Consider the following 16695-nt stretch of genomic DNA (forward strand, 5'->3'; position numbering starts at 1 on the left):
AACCATCCAAACACAGAAAATGCTGCTTTCCTTCCACCTTTCAAATTTCCTACAACATTTTCTTGTTGCCAACAAACATATAGCAAAAACAATTCTAGAAATTCTAGTTCTAGAATAGCTGACCAGCATTCTAAGCATAGCCATAAAATGTGAGAAATTTTTTTCCTTTTTTTTTTTTTTTTTTTAATGAACTTAACTTCAAAGCTAAAGTTGAATATTCTGGAACTTATAGTCAATACTCTCAATCATGCCTGGAAATCACTATCTATATTTTGAGGAAGAATGCCAGCAATCATCAGACAATGCTGGTTTTAATGTGTTTTCACACGTATTAACTTCTTCCATGTATTGAACAAAAGAGTCTTAGAAAAGTACAGAAACCCTGATGGTAAGTCTCCACCTTCTAAATTCTTCTGAAGTCATTCCAGTATGACATGTCTAATATTTATGTATGTGGGTTGGTACGTTTCACATACCTTTGTCTCTATATACTTCATTTTGGATATTTTCTTCTGTACTTTTTTAGTTTACCAATTCTTTCTTCCCTTATACTTACCTTCTATAAACCTTTCCACTAAATTTTGCATTTTAATTTCTAAGGTTGCATTTGTATATATAATTTTAACTTTTCCATTGGTTAATTTTTGTGGTTCTGGTTCTCTTCAAAAGTTCTGAATATTGTCTAATATTTCATTTAGTGTGCATAGATTTTAAGTCTAGTGTTTGTCTTTATCTGTATTTACTTTCTGAATACCCTATGGATCTGTTCCTACTGTCTATTTTATTTGTTTTAAATTGTGATTATTACCTTGAGGTTTTTTTAAAATTTTTTAATGTTTTTATCTATTTTTGAGACAGAGAGAGACAGAGCATGAGCAGGGGAGGGTCAGAGAGAGAAGGAGACACAGAATCCGAAGCAGGCTCCAGGCTCTAAGCTGTCAGCACAGAGCCCAACATGGGGCTCGAACTCACAGACTGTGAGATCATGACCTTAGCTGAAGTCGGACGCTTAACCAACTGAGCCACCCAGGCGCCCTGATTACCTTGAGTTTTTTTATGCCTGATTATTCTTAATTGGTTATATTCATTTAATATTTTTATTTTTTTAATTTTTTAAATTTTTTTAATTTTTGAAAGACAGAGAGACAGAGTGAGGGTGGAAGAGGGGCAGAGAAAGAGGGAGACACAGAATTTGAAGCAGACTCCAGGCTCTGAGCTGTCAGTGCAGAGCCCAACATGGGGCTTGAACCCACAAACTGTGAGACCATGACCTGAGCCGAAATTGGACACTTAACCAAGTCACCCAGGCTCCCCTTCGTTTAATAAAAATAGTTTGAGTGTTTGTTATTACATTCTTCTGCATGGTATTTGAGTTTCTTTCTGGTAAGTGGCGATGGGCAGTAGCAATTACATATCAGTTAATTCAATTATCAGAATTAACTTGAATTTCTGTAGGCCCTCAGTTCCTATAAGGACTCTTCCAAATTTATTCATTCTTACTCCAAAGAATGTGGACTTTCACAATCTCACTCTGGAGGTGAGGTATACCAGAGGGAGGTATACCAGAGTTTCTTTTGAGCCCTTGTGTAGTAAAGAATTCAGACTTTTTTAAAAAAGAGGTCATGTCATCAGCTTCTAGGAGATAACATATCTTTCTTTATAGGAGTGTCTTTATTAGAGTGGTTGCTGGCCACATTGGATATCATAGTGGAACCAACTGTACCCTATAGTCTTAGGATAGAGCTAGCCAGACCTAAAAGACGAATCATGGGATTTACGGTAGGGGCTTTGGGTCATACTTTTGGAGAATAGGCTCAACCATGTTGGCAATTAACCCATCAACCATACCTATGTAATAGAGCCCCAATAAAATCTCTGAACACTGAGACTCAGGTGAGCTTCCTTGGTTGGCAATACTCTATATGTGTTGCCTTACATTGATGCCAAGAGAGTAACATGTCTTAATTCCACAAGAGAGGACAATGGATGCTTCACATTTAGAACCCTCCCAGACTCTGCCCTATGCATCTCTTCTTTGGCTGATTTTAAACTGTATTCTTTTCTTGTAATAAAACATAACCATGAGTAAAATAGCTTTCTTAGAGTTCTCAGAGTCCTTCTAGAGAATTATCAAAACTGAGGTGGTGATTTCAGGACTCTCTGAACCTGCAGTTGGTGTCTGACATGAGGGTGGTCTTATGGAGTATTGTGCCCTCAGCCTTCACAGTTTGGCTAACTCCAGGCAGGCCCTGAATTCCAATGCTTTTGTTTTCCCTCTGACATGGAAAGTGGATCTTTCTGCCCATTAGCCATGCTTTAGGAATTGGCAGAGGCATCTTGCAAAACAATTGCTCCTGTTACCAGGTTCATCCCTCCTGGCTGACTTTTTTTTTTTTTTCTTGAATCCTGACTTCCAAATTATTCACAATCTGTGAATCCTTTAGAGCAGATGTTTCATATACATTTTAAAAATTACCACCTGTTTTCAGGTAGATATTTCAGTTCATATTACAGTCCACTATTATCAAAATGAAAAAAAAAACAAATAAAAAAAAAACTTACGCATTGTAAAAAAAATCAAAAAAGACAAATCACAAGTCACTTATTTCCTAACATATTAGGAGCTTTTGAAATTGGGTAGCATCAAGAATCTGCTAGAAAAATGGGCAAATGATATAAATATATCATTGATTTTTAAAATATGCAAATAATCCTGTGATACATGAGGGGGAGAAAACTTCAGCCTTTATTAAAATAGGAGAGATCTGAATGAAACACACTGAGATACCATTTCCCACCTACTAGATTGAAAAAAAAGTAAAAATATCATATATTTTCTCCTGAAAAATGTGTATTTCCAACTTTGTTTATTCTAAAACCCAAGTCATGATGGGCAACTCTAGTGTTGATAATTTAATTTGAAATTATTTCTCAATAAAATAATCAGGGAGCTTGGAGAAATTCTTGGTTCCAGGTCTAAGGTACTAAATGTGCAAGATGAACCTGAAGTAGTTTATTCTTCCAGAAATAAGGAAATTCTCAAAGATTAATGTGATCATGTCAAAAGTGTCAACTAGAATCAGCTTCCACTGGCATCAGATGGAACAATTGAAGGATCATAACGAAAACAACTACAAAAATTGAATCATGTCAACTGTGTAAAAGTCTAAGAGCTCTTAATAATAACAGAAATACTCTCACTGGTCAGCATTGAAGGTTCCTAGGGCATCAGAACATCAGTCTAAAACTGATTAATAAGGAAAAGAATGTATATTTACCATTATTTTCATTTTGGTTGGTATTAAAAACCAACCAAACTCTTGATGACATGCTTTTAAAAGGAGAATCATAGCTAAAAAGTAGAGGAAAGACATCGGCATTTAAAATTACCATTTATAAACTTGAATGAAACAATTTTTCTTCATTTATAATTCTAAAGTTAGTAGGGTGAAGTGCTGTCGGGGAAATTCGCCATGGACGAAAAGATAAAGCTGAATTTCTAAGTTTGATAACCGGGGAGGGGTATGTGCCTCATGAGCTCACCTACTAGAAAGTCCACATAACCACCTCTAGAGATGTATTGCTCCCCTAAACTGATCTTAAATCTAATAACATCTCTAGACATAAACTACCAGTTTAGAGAAACTACAGACTAAATGAGTTATCAGTTAAGCAAAAAATAAGGAGTATTATATAGGGAAGATATCATGGAATAAAATTATTATATATGGGGAAGATATCCCTATTATTATTATATACAGGGATAATTTATAGAGAGAAGATATCGTGGAATAAAAAGTATGCAAGACATAATAGCAGAAAAAGTGTGGTAATTTTATTTTAGTAAAGTAGTCTGTACATATCTGATAAGTGTTTTCTATCCATGAGTCATAGGAGTGAGTTATTTATTTGTATAATTCATTTGGTGACATATTTCTATAAGAGGTGAAATAACTAATTATGGCAGCAAATAACTTTTGTGAATTAAATCCCAATATCCAACATTGACTTGTTTTCTGCACAGTTTTGTAAATATATCTAATTGTTTTTTGAGTTTCAGCTGACCCTAAAATTTTAGTTTGAAATTTCTTTGTCTCTTCTTTACTGATCCTAATACCTTTATTAAAATATAAATGATTTGTAAACAATACTTATGTGCAGCAAGTGCTGATGTTAAAAGATTAATGACTTTTATTTTTTAAGTCAATAGCTCTCTGTAAGTTAATATAAATAAGTATTATATTTCTTCTTGTGAGTTTATATTAGAGAGTAAACCCCAAAGAAAGGCACACTGAAATTTTTAAAGTTCTTTTTATCCTCAATGGAAATACACTGATGTTACACACTTCAAAAGCAGAAAAGTTCAATGGAGAGAATTTTATATTGATATATAGAGAATAAAGGGACCCCCAAAAAAATCTCCTACAGCATCTCTAAAATCACCTGAGATTTCCTTGAAATTTTATTTCACTGAGATAAGATTCAGGGAAATTTTTAGGTGGTACTATGTGAAGTTTCTGCCAGTAACCCTTTAAACACCCTTAGTTATTCCTGTAGATAAGCATCCATTATAAGTAACAGGTATTTTTACATGCCCATCCAAAGGCAAGAGAACACACTATTCATGACAGAAAATACTAGATTTTGTGGCCTGAGGCTTAAAAGAAATTACTGTATCCTAAATTTAGAAAATCAGGAGATGAAGCCAAAATAAATATTACACATCACTTGTCTATTAGTGTATTCATTTTAAAACTGAAAGTTTTCTCTGTAAAGTTTTTGTGAAGTAACTATTTTACTGGGTAGAGGATTTATATTTGTGTATTAATTTAATTGTTTGCCTAGAAATAACAGAAATGGGAGAAATAGGAGTGAATGAAAATGAGGAGGGAAGAGTTGGCTTCTTCAAAATTGCACTACTTTTTTAGTAACATCTCACCATTTCTTTAAATTTTTTTTTTTACTTTTATTTATCTTTGAGAGAGAGAGAAAGAGAGAGAGATAGACCATGAGTGGGGAAGGGGCAGAGAGAGAGAGGCAGACACAGAATCCGAAGCAGGCTCCAGGCTCCAAGCTGTCAGCACAGAGCCGGACAGAGGGCTGGAACCCACAAGCTGTGAGATCATGACCTGAGCCGAAGTCAGACACTTAACCAACTGAGCCACCCAGGTGCCCCTACCTCTCATCATCTCTCATTTTAAAGCAATAAAAGGAGAAGAAAGCAATATTTCTTATTCTCTAGGGGAAAAAAAAGTGAAAGCATCATAATTTATTGAAAACAGAATTGGAGAGGTGGAGTCAATTTTGCCGAAAAATAATTTTCAATAGCCTAAACATGAGAAAAATTTTTGCACAGCTTGTTCATGGCGACCTCTGGTATCGATGTGAACTCTGAACATGTACGAGGTACTGAATGATGCGTGAATTCCCAACATCATTGGTCAGAGAGCACGGGGTTAAATAGGGCCTTCACACCTTCACGTGACTGACAGCAACCAAGACAGGGACGCAGCTGCTGTCCTCAGATCCTCTGCACTGAGAGCCACAACGCAAAAGCATCTCTGAATATTTGCTGTTGCTTAGAACCTGCTGATTTGCATCTCAATTTAGATTGTGCTTTTTGCCACTGGCACTGCCCCATGATTACAGAGGTTACATAAGAAAAATGACTTTTAACGTGCCAAGGTTTGGCACGTAAGCAGAGGGTGCTGGGGAAAAAATAGAAAAATCCTGTTATTTTCATTCAGAAGTCTTTATTTTGAGGCTCCAGGGAAACAATGCATGGTCTTTCTGGAAAATGAATACAACACTCTGTGTTCCTTTCTTTCAAAATAGGCTTAAGATAATCAGTCAACCAGTATTTATGAAACTGATATTCATAATACATGATCATTGTATATCGCTTCAAAGCTTATAAAGTGTGTTCTCGTTTCTTTGTTCTCTTTCTCTGTTCTTCAGTATAGATATGGGAAAAATGATTATTCTCTCCCCCCCCTTTTTTTTTATGAGTGAGCTATTTCATTCTGAGGGAAGTTATTGATTTAACCAGGCAAACCGCTGGCCTAGCCTTAGTTGTAGCCTTCATCAAAAAATAGTTTACAATCTAGAGCAATCCGGTGGGGAATAATAAGACAAAATGACTCACTGCCTATTAACAGATTTTTGTTTACACCAATTTTAGACCACTTATCAGATGCTACCTTGAAAGGAATATAATAAGAATAATAACAGCAAAATTAGTAACTAATTTTGTTGAGTGTTTATTATGTACTACGCACTAGGCTAATCACTTTGCACATCTCATTTCACTCAGTATTTGCAGCAACCCCATGGGAGAAGAGTTATTATCACTATTTTTGAGATGAGAAAAGTTAGTGATTGAGAGCAAGGGCTCTGTAGTCAGACAGACGAGGTTTAGAGTCTTGATGCCCCCTAACTAGCTGGGTAGACCTTGAGTGATGATGCCCTTTCTATACCCCAATTTAATCCCTATAAAGAGAGAGAAGAACTTTTGAGAAATTCAATTAAATAGCACATATGAAACACTTAGCATAATATCCAACATGTGGTAAGTATTCTGTATGTCCTAGATTATTGGTATTGATGTTCTTTTTATCATAAGTCAAGGTCCCAACAGAAAACAAATTTAAATCAAATGGTTCAAATGAAGAGACACTCACGAAAGACAATTTATGGAGGTTTGGGCAGGATTTAGGAAGCCAACAGGAGCTACTAGAGAGATTAGCAGCCACGGAGAAACGCTACCTCTAGTCCTGAAGGGGCCAGAGGAGAAAGTGTGCTCCTGGAATGCAGTGAGAGCTTGAGCCTGGGAGAAGGGGCTGAGTGGCAAGATCTGTAGTCAGGAAATAATGTAGGTCCTGTCAAAATTGAGGCTCCAAAGTCAGAAAGGAACAAGTGAGAAATCCCAAAGCCTCCTTCTGTCTGCCCTCCAGTCTCTTGCCAGTGCTTCCCATTACATGAAACCAATCGGATGATATAATTCAGAGTGGCCCTCTAAAAAATAAAATGGGGGGGGGGAGGGATCAACTTGAAAGGGGAGGGGTAATTATACCTTCCACACCTTTATTAGGATAGAATAAGAAATTCTTTAATCTGTAAACTTTTCTCCCCCAACAGCCCATGAGTCATTCACACTTAATGAATTAATCAAGTTATGAAGAACTGAATAGATCATGCTTACTAAAATAAAAAAGAAGAGAGTGAGAAAGAAAAAAAAGTAAATTTTTCCATGTAAATTTGCTTGGTTTCTATGAAAATGAATTAATAATTTTTCTCACTACTACAAAGAGGAAGCAGTTTGATCGAGTCTGAAATACTTGAATACATGATGAGAATGTGTTTTGAAAATGGAATTGGGAAATAAATCTATTGACAACGAGACTTCGATATAGCCTCCCTTATGTTCTAACAGCAAAGGTCTTGATGGTCTTCTAAAGAAAAATTAAATGAAAAATTCATTGAAGCCAGGCTCCAGAGTAAAGACAGCTCAGTTTATGCTCAGAAATCATATACCACTTCAAACCATGGCAGACCAACCCATGCTGAGCCGATAATGAAAGGTATTTAAGATATTCTGACCTTGGTTAATACCAGATATAAGAGAAAAGACAAGAAGAGGTTTTGGGGAAGTCTGAAGATGATTTCTTCTTTATCTGTACTCTTTGTAGTTTTCTGGGTTGTTTCTTTTTCTCTCCTTCCTTCCTCACTGTGACCACCCTCTCCCACTCTCTCCTGTAAGAAGAGTTAGTAAAATACTGTCTTCCAGATAGGGGAGAATCCCTGATTTGGGGACATTATGTAAAGATTAGTACTTACACACATTTTCCAGAGAAATCAGGTTTATCAGTGCATAAGTTTCATCTGAAGTCCCAAATGCGGTAGCTTGAAAAGGCTTCTTGTACATATTTCAGAATTATTGGGCTTCCTCCAAAAATTTGTCCTTTTTTTTGCAGAGAGAAATGAACCATCAGCCAAATAGGTGGCCAGTGTCGGGATATGGAGAAAATGACTCAAAGATCATGATCACCTTTCCTCTGGAATCATTGTGTTATGAAGCAATCAGAGGTGCTGCACGAAGCATGATTAGCAGTTTTAGTTAGTGAGAAACTGCCATTTAGAAATCAGGCTAAGTTATCTCCTTCAGCGCCTGAGACTAGACAGGCACCTAGATACCTCATTAGGATAGTAAAATTCTCAGAGTTCTAAAGAAAAGGGAAATGTAATTAGAATGCATAGATACTTTAAAGTAGAAATTATTATTATTATTATTATTATTATTACATATGGCCCCCCCAAATAAATATAGTTTTGACTTTTGCCAGAAAGAGGTAGATAGAATAAAGCTGTCCTATTTTTTCTCTCTACCCATGTATTATTCTTGTACCCCAAATGCATTTTCTCGAAGAGTTATCAATCTGAATTCCTTCTGGGTCATGATATACCTCTTGCTTCGAATCCCATTAATGAAAACAAAACAGACAGTAAAATATGTTGACGGCATTCTACCAAACAATACAAAGATCAATTATCTGGACATACCCATATCATGCTTAATAAGCCAATTCACATTTAAGTTCATACTGTTTTCTATTGTGCTTTATTTGTGATTTTCCCCAACATACGCTGGTTCTCATTTTACTTTTGGAAGTTGAAAATTAATCACAGATGAATGAATAAAGAAAAAAAGGCATACACATACAATGGAATATTGTTCAGTCTTTAAAAATAAGAAAATCCTGCCATTTGCAACAGCACGGATAAACTTGGAGGACGTTGTGCTAAGGCACAGAAGGATAAAAACTACATGACTCCATTTAAATGAAGCATTTAAAATAGTCAAATTTATAGAAGCAGAGAATAGAATGGCTGTTGCCAGGGGCTGGGGCATGCCGGGGGGAGGGTGGCTGGAGAACTAGGAGTTGTGGTTTGGTGGGTACAAAGTTTCAGTTATACAAGATGAAAAAGTTCTAGATACCTGTTCCACAACTTAGCACCTCTAGTTAATATATACACTTAAAAATTTGTTAAGAAGTTGGATCTCATGTTAAGTTGTCCACACCACAGAAACAAAAACAACAAAAAGAAAGACATCCTCCCCACCCTCTCAAAAAAGAGAGGAAAGGAGGCAAACCATAACAGACTCTTAACTACAGAGAAAAAACTGAGGGTTGATGAAAGGAGGTGGGTGGGGGATGGGCTAGATGGGTGATGGCTGTTAGGACACTAGCTGTGATGAGCAGTAGGTGTTATATGTAAGTGATGAATCACTAAATTCTATTCCAGATACCAATATTACGCTGTATGTTAACTAACTAGAATTTAAATAAAAATTAAAAAAAGAGGAAGACCCAAGAAAACTGTTGGGAGACGTGTGTGTTTATTACCTTGATTATGGCCATGATTTCACAGGTGTCTGCATATGTCCAAACTCATCATGTTGTACACATTAACTATGCACAGATTTTGTATATGAATTATACCTTAATAATGCTGCTTTAAAAAACAAACCTATATTTTTAAAAATAATCAAAATGCCAGTGGTCAAATAACTGGCCTGGCAATTTCTCTTTCCATATATGTATCATATAGTACATCATATAGTGGTCAGACAAGATCATATCCAAACATACATATAATTGACTTATGAGCTATTATTTGGGGATTCTTAGTAATACTCTATGTGCAATATATTCATAAACAGGAAAATTAACTCCCCACTAATATTCCTTACACTAAGAGATTTTTTAAATTTTTTTTAATGTGAATTTATTTTTGAGAGATAAAGAGACAGAGCTCGAGTGGGGGAGGGGCAGAGAGAGAGGGAGACAGAATCTGAAGCAGGCTCCAGGCTCTGAGCTGTCAGCACAGAGTTCAACACGGGGCTTGAACCCATGAACCATGAGACCATGACCTGAGCTGAAGTTAACTGCTTAACTCACTGAGCCACCCAGGCACCCCAACAACTAAGAGATTTTTTTACTGCATGTTTCAAGGCCACATTAATGTAAAAGCTTAACTTCTTTTCCAGGTTCCTACGTGGAGCAAAAAAGAACCCTTGAGTCTCAATCCACCTAAATCACTAGTAGTATCAATAATTCATGTTAATATTAATGAATGATCTCAAATAGTCTTCCTACAATGACAATTATATTTCAAACTCAGTAATTTTATCCTTTACAATTCCCAAATATAAACCTATAAATAACAAAGAGAATGAAAATCTATTGCATGCATACTTACTATAGATCCAGATCTGGTGTGTGTGTTTTTTATCTGGCTTAATAAAATTGACTTAATCCCTATAAGCACATTGGAAGTTGTGTGAGATTGGATTTTTTACTACCTTATAAAGTCTACTTAATAAGGAAATAATGAATAAACCTATATATAATATTTACATATTATTTATATTTAATATTTTATTTATAAAGCAAATAAGTATAAACAAATATAATGTATATAATTAAATATTAATCTTTATATAATTTAATTAATTTATTTAAATGCCTCTAAATTAAGTTTATTTAATTTATTTTTATTAAATTTAATTCAGTTAAATAAATATATTATTTAATGTTTTCAAGGCCACATGTAAAATAACAGTTGATGAATACAGGATTCATTTTAGCAAATATGCCTTGGGCTCATGGGTTGCTCTACCAGTTGATGACATTTCCAACAGATGCATGAACATCTACACAGCCCTATCTAATGCAGGTTACCAATGGGCTCTTTTTATCTGTTGATTGGTTTTCTACAAAAAATGTCTTGATGTCTTTATATAGCTAGCCAGAAGGCTTATAATACTCTAATGACATCTGTGTTAAAGAAGAGAAACTCAGAGAGCCAGAAGAACAAGTGTGTGTGCATAAGTAAACACAGAATGTGGATGGCAAGGCCACGCATGAATTGTTACTGAACACCTGATTAGTACAATAGCTCCCCACTAGCATTCCATTTATCTAGATGTGTTATACTTGTATTTACCTGCAACTTTTGTAGGCAGTTGGCTGAGACATTAAGTGGGTGAAACCTTAAACCTGGAAGTAATATTTGCCAAACAAGTTTCATAAGGCACAAGAGTGTGTAAGCTTTCTTTTCCTTTCCTTTTTCCTTTTTTTTTTTTTTTTGTAAAAAATAACCACTAAAGAAGCACATTGAGTTTAACTTTATGCATGCTACTCTGGTCCTAAAAGTCCTCATATGTTTACTAAAAAATTATTAGTGAGCCTTAAAATAGTAATAAAATATTTACAGAGCTTTGTCATTGAAAAGAAGACATACTATGTATGCTTTTGGATGTAAGAGAGTCAATTTGTTGTTTTAACAACTGCTTTTGGAAAATGACCACAATGAGTAAACAGTAACTGCTTTTCCTGAGCCTCTTAGTGTTAATTTTGAAGTCTTTTGAATTCAAGTGTCTCTTTCTGACTGCCCTCCTGCTCACTACTATTGAAACCACACAGGAGATTTTCCTTTAATTAATTAGGGTATAATTAAACAGCAGGTACCCAAGCAGAAGCTGGAGAGTTGGTTCCATCTGTTCTGCAGGGTCTCGCGGTGGTGACAAGAGAGTTCCCCCCACGAATTTTACCTTGAGCGGTTTTTGTATTTTAATTTCCAGCTATCTCTTTTATAAATTGCTCTTATGATTTCACTTGATAATTTAACACTTCAAAATTGGAACCCCTCCAGCATTTACTCTGAACACATGCAAAAAAGGATAATAAAGGGGTGGAGAGAAAGTGTTCTATAAAATTCAGATTCGCAAACACAATTAAAAGAATATATCATTCACTTATTAATGCTAAACAGTGGGCAGACACCATTCCATGAAAGCAATCAACTTTAATTTGAAGATACAGGGATTTAAAGACGTAGAGAAGGAGTGCCTGGGTGGCTCAGTTGGTTAAGCATCTGACTTGATTTCGGCTTAGGTCATGATCTCGCAGTTTGTTGAGTTCAACCCCCACATGAGGCTCCACTCTTGACGATACAGAGTCTGCTTGGGATTCTCTCTCTCTTCTGCCTGCCACTCCCCATTTTCCCTCTCTCTCTCTCTTTCTCGGTCTCTCTCTCTCGATAAACTTAAGAAAAATAAAGACACAGAGAAGATTGTCAATATTTCAGAATGTAGAGGGTGGGACGAGCTTTAGGGGAGGCATATATTAGTACCTCATTTTTAGTCCAAAAGAGTCCCTAAACTTTCAAAACCAGGAATGCAATTTTTCCTAAAAGAAAATTACTGGAAACATGAAGTAAAAATGGTAACATCCTCAGATAATAGGACACCTGTATAACTTGCTACTATATATTATCATTTTTTATGAATCACTTATTTCTTCTGCAAAATTGTAAGTTTTGTGAGAAGATATCAATTTAATTCATTTCTTTTTTCTGACAGAAGATACTGGAATGCTCAACTGCTATTGTTGAATGGCAATAATTCAATCATTTATTTCTTTCTGTTTAGTTCTTGTCCATTGTATAAAACTTACCTTGTTCCTTGATCACAGCATATTCAGATCAAGAGGAGGCTAGGGCTCTGAATGATTGTCAGTGTCACAGCTTGACCCTAATCTGAAATAGAACTGATGTGCACTGTTGGTGGGAATGCAAATTGGTGCAACCACTGTGGAAAACAGTATGAAAGTTATTCAAAGAACTAAAAATAAAATTATCCTGTGATCTAGGAATCACACTACTAGATATTCACCCAAAAAATACAAAAACGCTAAATCAAAGAGATACATGCATCCTTATGTTTATTAGAGCATTATTTACAACAGCCAAATATGGAAGCAGCCCAATTGTCCATCAATAGATGAATGGATACCAAAAATGTGGTATATATATAATGGAATATTATTAACCCATGAAAAAGAATGAAATCTTGCCATTTGCAATGATGTGGATGGAGCTAGAGTATTATGCTAACTGAGATAAGTCAGTCAGAGAAAGACATATACCATGTAACTTCACTTACATGTAAAATTTAAGAAACAAAACAAATGAGCAAAGGAAAAAAGAGAGACAGAAAGAGAGAGAGAGGGAGATAAACCAAGAAATATACTCTTAACTATAGAGAACAAACTGATGGTTATCAGAGGGGAGGTAGGTGGGGCAATGAGGGAAATAGGGGATAGGGATTAATAACACACTTATCATCATAAAAATAATAAAATAAAATGATTTAAGAAAGTTATGTTGGGGTGCCTGGGTGGCTCAGTCAGTTAAGCGTCTGACTTCAGTTCAGGTCATGATCTCATGGTCCATGAGTTTGAGCCCCGTGTCGGGCTCTGTGCTGACAGCTCAGAGCCTAGAGCCTGCTTCGGAGTCTATGTCTCCTTCTCTCTCTGACCCTCCCCCCATTCATGCTCTCTCTCTGTCTCAAAAATAAATAAACATTAAAAAAAAAAAAAAAAAAGAAAGTTATGTTTTCAGGATGCTTACCTCTTAAATAGAAATAAAGGTTTTAATGACTATAATGTACCATGGGATGTAAATAAAGGAAATTCATAAGATCTGTTTGTAATTATTTTGTCTGAATATTAGAAAAACAATTAAATTGATTTGCCTGTGATCGTAAGTTAAAACAATGCAGCACTTGAACTTTAGCTTTAGAAGACACATATTAACAATTATAATTTAATTATTAAACTAAACTATTATTCATTGATTCAATAAATATGTATTAACTTCATGTGCTGAATAAACACAGACTAATCCTTGCACACATGACAAAATATTTTGTGGACAAGTATATTGCAAAAGAAGTCCACTTTTCAAGATCCTGTAGTAAAGACATTTCACCAAGTCAAAGTGACCAGGAAATGAATGACCCTTGAGCTGAGATGAGGACGGCAAGCGGGACTTAAGCAGGTGGAAAAGAAAAGAGTTTCTGAGCACAAGAACAGCATTCATAGAAACTGCTTGTAGGTTTCCGTAAAACAACGGCAGTCGTCCCATGAGGGGCGATGGCAATTCAGCTGGCGTGGTGGCAGTGGTAGTGATAAATGATGTAAAGAAATTCCAGACATACACACAAGCATTTTTAGAGGACATTCAGGTGGCTTATACACCACTGTTTCATTAGCTTTTAATATATATCCAAAACATGACTTGTGAAGGGCAAATAAAGTTTGGGATGGGTAAGATTTTACATGGTGCATATGGAAGAATAATTTCTGTAACATACAGTTTCCTTGTTATTAAAAAATCCAAAATGCTATAGATTTAATGCAAATGAAAGATTAGAAATCTCTATGCTGTCAGCAGGGGAGAATGATAAGCTTTATAACAAAGAGAAGCCAGCAAAGTTATTGAGGTCAATATAGTTATTATGTGTGTGTGAGCAGTGATAGTGTAACAGTCTGAATGAATGGACATGTTTAATATTGGAGACCTTACCACAGACCTATAGCAACAACATCCATATGCACCTAAAGCTGCAAATGAAATATCATTTGTCCAAATTAAAGTGTAATAGAAATAAATGACTTTGATGATGTGATCTAGTCCAAAGATTACCAACTATAGGATTTGACATTGTACATTATAGACATAGGTCAATAAAGTTTATTAACACAATTCACTCAAGATAGGAACAAAACAGAAAAAGTTATGAAGAAATTTAAAAGCAATATAATATAAAATTCATACCAGAAACAGTGATTTCAGTTATTCTTAATCATGTCTTCCCCATTATGTAGGATAAAATGACATTTAACTATTTCCAAAATGAAGCGTCCTATAGATGCAGAAAATCCATGGTAGCAAGTGACACAATAAATGGTGTGTGTGTGTGTGTGTGTGTGTGTGTGTTGAAATCTAGACTTTAAAACATTTTTTATTGCATAATATTGTATTGCTCTACTATCTTCTCATAAAGTTAAGGATTCTTACTCACTTTTGTTTCTTGAGTCTTTGCCTGAGACAAGTCTTTGTCTTACTTGAGGGGCTTTTTTTTTTTTTTTAATTTTTTTTTAACGTTTATTTATTCCTGAAACAGAGAGAGACAGAGTATGAACGGGGGAGGGGCAGAGAGGGAGGGAGACACAGAATCGGAAGCAGGCTCCAGGCTCTGAGCCATCAGCCCAGAGCCCGACGCGGGGCTCGAACTCACGGACCGCGAGATCGTGACCTGAGCTGAAGTCGGAGGCTTAACCGACTGAGCCACCCAGGCGCCACTTGAGGGGCTTTTTTAAAAATCCTTAATGTTAAAAAAATATACATGGTGATATGATATAACATCGGTGATTTACCTTTTGTAGTATGGGACATAGTCTATGTGTCTATAAGACTCATGTTTTCAGTTTGGGCAATATCCTGTATTCTTTCTTTGATAATTTTCCACCTTTCAGTCAATTCAAAAATATGCGAGCCTCTTTACACTGGAAAGACACTCTATCTCCCTGTTCCCCCTGTGATATTTCTCCATGTTTTGGCTTTTTTTCTTCTCTTATTTTTCTCTTTCAATTTTATCAAGATATAGTCGACATATAGCACTGTGCAAGTTTAAAGCGTGCAGCATAATGACTTTACTTACATATATTGCAGACTCTTACTTGTTTTGTTTTACTTTCAAGTGGTACAAACTTCCAGTTCTAAAATAAGTCAGTCAGTGATAAAAAAAAAAAAAAAAAAAAGCAAAACACGAGTTGTTTTTTCAACCAAATCTTGCAACATTTTTGTTGATTTTTAAATGTCTTTACTGATTTTTAAAGCCTATCATCTCCTTAATTTCCAAAATTTACATTCAAATTCTAATTTTCCTCGGCATCCTGAATTTTTATTTGCTCCTACTAATAAGTACATTTTGCATTGTATCCCAGTACACAGATGCATGAAACTATAATTGAAACAAATATTCACAAAACAATGTCTAACATACTCAGAGTGCATTCTGACATCTTACATTCTTTTTATTTGTTTAAATGCTAATTTAAATAAATGACCTCATTACTCACCATTGACCAGTCTGGTGCGTATATGTGGGATGAAGGGAGATACACTGCTATGATGCGGTAAAGCAATGAGCAGGTCTTCTCATTAAGGCAACTTCCAATATTGGTATCTGCAGGCCTTTCTCTGAGGTTGGTCAGTTACTACAGAAAATTCTTCAAATCCTTCACTGGCAAATACACATCTGAGTGTTAGCTTTCTCATGCTGGATAGAAGCAGTTCTTCTGCTTAGTGTGTTATATTTCACATAAACCCTTGACTTTAGTCCTTTAACTTATGGCTAACTCTGTACCCTGCTTGGCGGCCCCAGGAGCCATTTTAAGGTCAGTCCCTCCAGAGAGTTAACCCGGGGTGTAGAGAATTTCCCAATTATGCATAGTGAGGAAGACTTATCATATCCCACATCTAGACTGTATCAGTCAAGTTAGGATAGATTTTGCTGCAGTAACAAAGAATTCCAGGCCTTCAACCTTAAAATAACCAAGGTTTGTTTCTTAATCATGCTGCATGACTACCATAGGTTAAGTTACATTTCTGCTTACCATGATGGGACGTCAGTCATCTTAAATTTTGTTGGTAACCATTCTGGAAAGGAGAGAGATCTCTGGAGAGCCCCACATTGGCTATTCCCTCAGACTGGAAGTGACATAGATTACTTTATCCTGTACTTAATCAGCCAGGATGAATCTCAGGTTCCAACCATCCATGAGA

The 16695-nt window shown here is 35.7% G+C and overlaps 1 long non-coding RNA gene across 1 annotated transcript in view; it reads left to right on the forward strand.

The window, feature by feature from the left end:
- The first annotated feature begins 197 nt into the window (after positions 1-197).
- Positions 198-16695, forward strand: part of LOC122237702 — a 29458-nt gene continuing 12960 nt past the window's right edge. Inside the window, exons 1-2 of the long non-coding RNA XR_006216312.1 lie at positions 198-388; positions 7974-8085. This is a non-coding gene — a long non-coding RNA (uncharacterized LOC122237702). The remainder of the gene's footprint in view (positions 389-7973; positions 8086-16695) is intronic.

The sequence above is a fragment of the Panthera tigris genome, chromosome B1 (assembly GCF_018350195.1).
Source record: "Panthera tigris isolate Pti1 chromosome B1, P.tigris_Pti1_mat1.1, whole genome shotgun sequence".
Classification (NCBI taxonomy): Eukaryota; Metazoa; Chordata; class Mammalia; order Carnivora; family Felidae; genus Panthera; species Panthera tigris.